The sequence below is a fragment of the Rutilus rutilus genome (genome assembly GCF_951802725.1).
Source record: "Rutilus rutilus genome assembly, chromosome: 6".
Lineage (NCBI taxonomy): Eukaryota > Metazoa > Chordata > Actinopteri > Cypriniformes > Leuciscidae > Rutilus > Rutilus rutilus.
In genome coordinates, this window is record NC_140214.1 from 21,707,331 (window position 1) to 21,712,271 (window position 4,941).

A 4,941-nucleotide genomic window follows, 5' to 3' on the forward strand; every position below is an offset into this window, starting at 1 on the left:
ACATGAGGGTGAATAAATGATGACAGAATTTTCATTTTTGTGGCGATCTATCCCTTTCAAATCCTGCTTTTCATTGACGCATATCTGAGAGCCTGCCCTTTAGATTCAGAGGTAATTGAGGTCGGTGGTAGTGCGCGTGAAAACAGAAGCTCTGCGGCACATGAATCTTGGAATTTTGCAGAACATTCTCGGTCGTATCATCTTCTTTCCCTCTAATAGGGCATTCCTTAGTGATCTCATCTAATTGAGAAGCAGAGCATATGTGGCTTTTGAGATGATTAGCCCGCCAAGCATTTCATTAACCCGACCTAAGTGATTAAAAGGGGCAGATGCATTGATCCCCTTTGTGGTTCATGTATTATTACTTGGAAACCATCTTCATGCAAGAACTCCCTCTCCTTCATGTGAGGATTTGCAGTCACTGACCTTTGCAGATCTGGAGGTGTTGAGAACGGCCAGAGCGTTCATGCAGAACACTGGCACGAGACGAGAGACGCGGTCTAGTCATGCCTGCTGCTCTGTTTCCCCAACCTTTCATACCCCCATCTCTCACGTCCTTGGTTCTTGTGAGATCACAGAGAGGTGAGGTGCTTCGTTCTAATAAATCGCATAGAGAAAAAAAGGAATCTGCTCTGTGCCACATTATGCAGCCTTATGCGAGCATAAACCAAAAGCAGAACAATAATTTGCTTTGACAGACCTTGATATACAGTCTGTAAGCCTTTTTCATATGTTACTGAGAAGCTAATGAGTGGTATAAGAGGACTGAAAAGATCACATAATAATAGATGCTGTCTGCTTTAATGCTTTTCAGTTGTGTTCAGCATCTAGCTTTCACAGAGAGGCTGGAGTCTAGCTGTCAATATAAAGATAGCCGGAGAGCTATAGATTTTATGACAAGCATCAGTCTCCCAGTCTTGAATAATAGTGGGACCGGAAAGCTTAAATTCTTTGGAAATATGTTACATTATCTGATTCTAAGAACATGCTGAATCCCAGAGGAGAGTGCCGACTGTTTCTTTCCATACATGACTGCTTCATAAACATATAGGCTGTGAAAAAAAGTAGAATATAACTACCAATACTCTATCAATATATGTATAAATACATTTACATTTTATTACTCCCATTTGAAATTATGTGCCTGTGTTTTAAATTCTTTCACTATTATTATTATTATTACATATCATTTATATTGCTCGCATTGTATTCAAATGTACCTATGTGTTTAAAATACCAACAACAACAATAATACATGTAAATTATATTACTTAATAATACATGTAAATTATATTACTTATCATATTCAAATTGATTACAAATTGATACATGACCATAGAATGTAAACTATCCTACTATGTAAACGGAATGGACAACTCAAAATATGAATCAAGCAATGCTATCTCATGCTTTTAGGTCAGCAAATTTAATAAAGTTGGACTGCTACAGCTGATTACATTTCTTATTAATGATGATTAAGCGCCAGATACATCACAAGGCTGGTATATCTGCCTCCGTATTGCTCCATCTTGATTTTCTTCTCCCACTAATGCTTTCTGAAATCAAATTAGCAACAACCTGATTAATCTCGCCCATTATTTCTGTTTCATAAATTCATGCACTTGATAAAATCTGGAGTTGTCCCAAGAACCCATGCTGCTTCATTAATGAAAGTACAAAAATATAAAAATAGTTTTGGTATAGTATTTCAGGAGCCTGAAGAATTAAATGAGTACAATGTGGTCACAGGGCCAAATTGAATGAATGAATACTTTATTTCAACCTGAACCTGCCAAAATGTTACAAATGAACAGATTCACCAATTTACCAAAGTAATTTCAATAATGGATTCTGTTCTAAAAAAGGAATCAATCATGTATTTTGCAACATCCACTTTTTATGATGGCACTGGACTGGAAGTGGGGCTCATAAAGATTTTGTTGGATCTCATCGAGTCATTTTTAAACACATAAACATCTTGAGAGCCTATCACCTCTCTTTCTCTACGCCCTGAGACCAGAGCAAGAACTCTGCAGAAAGCACTGGGCTGTTTTTCTATCACCACTCTTCTCCCCAAAGCCCAAGTTCAAGTAGTACATTAAACAAGTCCTTCAAATTTTCACGAGTCAAATGTTTCCGTGTATTTTACTGCCCCAAGATGATTCATTTGTCTATTACATCCTTAAATATCATCAGTCTCAGCACTATCACTAAATCATCTGAACTGCCTATTCAAAAGGAAATTCAAATGACTTGAATCAGGCTGGTGAATAACTTCCTCACCCAAATCTGGCATCATAGCCAAGTTTAACTGATGGCATGGAATCAGACACATAATGAACCCCGACCTTCATCCCAACCTTTCAGAAGCAAGATCAACAGACATGAAATGTTTTAGAAAGACGGACTCTAACACCTTGTATTAAAGGAAAAGCTCACAGATAAATCATTTTGTAATCATTTTCTTCTCATGTTGTTTCAGATCTTGACATTATTTCGAAGGAATAAACAATTACAGTAAATGGGTGGGCCTTTTAAGCTTCAAAAAAGATGCAAAAACGCATGTTTTTTGTACAGTAATTGCATGAAAAAAACATCTAAGACATTCTTCAAAATAGGGCCTACTTTTATGTTACACTGAAGAAAGTATATTTATATTGGCCAAAATACACTACTGTTCAAAATTTTTTAGCTTGGTAAGATTTTTTTAAATGCTTTTGAAAGTCTACTATGCTCACCATGGCTGAATTTATTTGATCAAAAATACAGTAAAACAGTAATATTGTGAAATATTATTATTATTTAAAACAACTGTTGGTTACACTTTATATTAGGTGTCCTTAACTACTATGTACCTACATAAAAAATAAGTAGAATGTAGTTGTATTGCAAAACACTGAGGTGGAATACGGGTAAGGTTAGGTACAGGTTTGGTGGTACGGGTAGGTTTAAGGGCTGGTTAAGTGGTAAGGGACTATCAACAGAGTAATTATAGATGTAATTACAGAGATTAATTACAGCTGTAATTACATGCAGGTATTTTTAAATATATAAGTACACTGTAAAAACATGTACTATATGTACACAATAAGTGCATTGTATCAAATTATTAATTTAAATGTTAGTGCATATTTAAAGACACCTAATATAAAGTGGGACCCAACTGTTTTATATTTTAATATAATTTTAAATATAATTCATCCATGTGATGGAAAAGGTGTCACATGATCCTTCAAAAATCATTCTAATATGCTGATTTGCTGCTCAAGAAATGTTTAATATCAATGTTGAAACAGTTTTGCTGCTTTATATTTTTGTGGAAAATGTGATTTAAAAAAAAATCACAGTTCGTTAAGGAATAGAAAGTTCAAAAGACCAGCTTTTATTTGAAATAAAATTATTTTGCAGCATTATTAATCTTTACTGACACTTTCGATCAATTTAATGCGTCCTTGCTGAATAAAAATATGAATTAAAAAATAATAATCTTACTGATCCCAAACTTTTGCACATAAGTAGTGTATTTTAAAAACACATTTACCAAAAGTAAATTTGTAGAAATAAAAAAATCTAAAAGTTCAATTGGGAAATATATTTCATAAAGCTGTTTACAAAAATATATTTAATATAACTTTTTGCGGTATGATGGCAGAATGTTAAGTTTTAAGTGAAATACTCCTGTAATGAAGGACAAAAGAGGGAAGTCAAGAAGAAAGACAGTGGATGACATTTCAGTGAAAAGGATTTTTAACGTGCCTTACACATGCTTGCTAAACAAGTGCACAGGTTACAAGCATGCACAGACTTCCTAAAATAAGCACCTTAAAGCATATGAATAAATTTCGATGTTCCCTTTGATGTCACTGCATCTTTGGGGTAAACATTGTTTGCATATACCTCAGCAGGGTTGTTTCAGTAGGAATCCAAGCAGAGTGTTTGTTATGCTTGGCATTGCCCACACCACGCCACAGTCTCCCAATCCTTTGGTGATTAGGCTGTTGATATGGGCTGCTTAATGACTTCCTGCGTTTGTGTGAGACCTGAGAGGTGTAGATTTAAGCTCCTGACAGTGGTGAGGGATGGATGAAGAGATCGAGAGGAGCAATTCCTCAGCAGAGTGCTGCGTCAGGGGATTGCACTGCCAAGGACGGTCAAATGCTCAATAATAATACCAAGTCGTTGATGTATAATGTCAAACTTACAATGTAAATCCAAAGGTTTGGTAACCTTTTTAATGGGTTTGGCTCGTTTATGTCTTTACGAAGAAGATGAATTTTTATAGAAGATGGATCTCAGGAGATAAATAGAAATACTTTATGATCCCAGATGATAAATTCAATGAAACTTTTTTAGCAAGACAAACATATATATTTTAGCAAGACTAATATATATATATATATACTGTATATACAAATGCACATATAAAATAAATGTTATAATTTAATATATTTGAACATGTATTTCTGTGATGAGAAAGCTGAATTTTCAACAGCCATTAGGCTCAAACTGTCACAGAAAACAAATATTATTTTATATGTTCAGAAAGTGTGTATTTACCCCAGTTGGAATATTGTTTTTGTTTTTTTACTATGTATTGTTATCTCAATACATTCTTAATGAACTCTCACGGACAGCTCTGGCAGCGTGGCACAGTGTATGCAGCAGAAGACAGAATGTACCATTACAATGAGCGTTCTGAATTGTTTTTAATTTCCAGAATTTTGTGTACTTATAACAATATACACTTGCATTACAAGTGAAACAATTGTTATCAGTAGAGAGAAATATACACATGTTGGCAGCGTTTTCAGGCAAGACAAGTTAATTAATAATACAGAGCAGCAGCGGAAGGAGGCAGGCAGTGTAATTTGGGTTTAATCTCTAATGTGAGGAAATGACATTCAAAGTTATTCTTACCTCAGTGTTTCCGTCCGCCCTCAA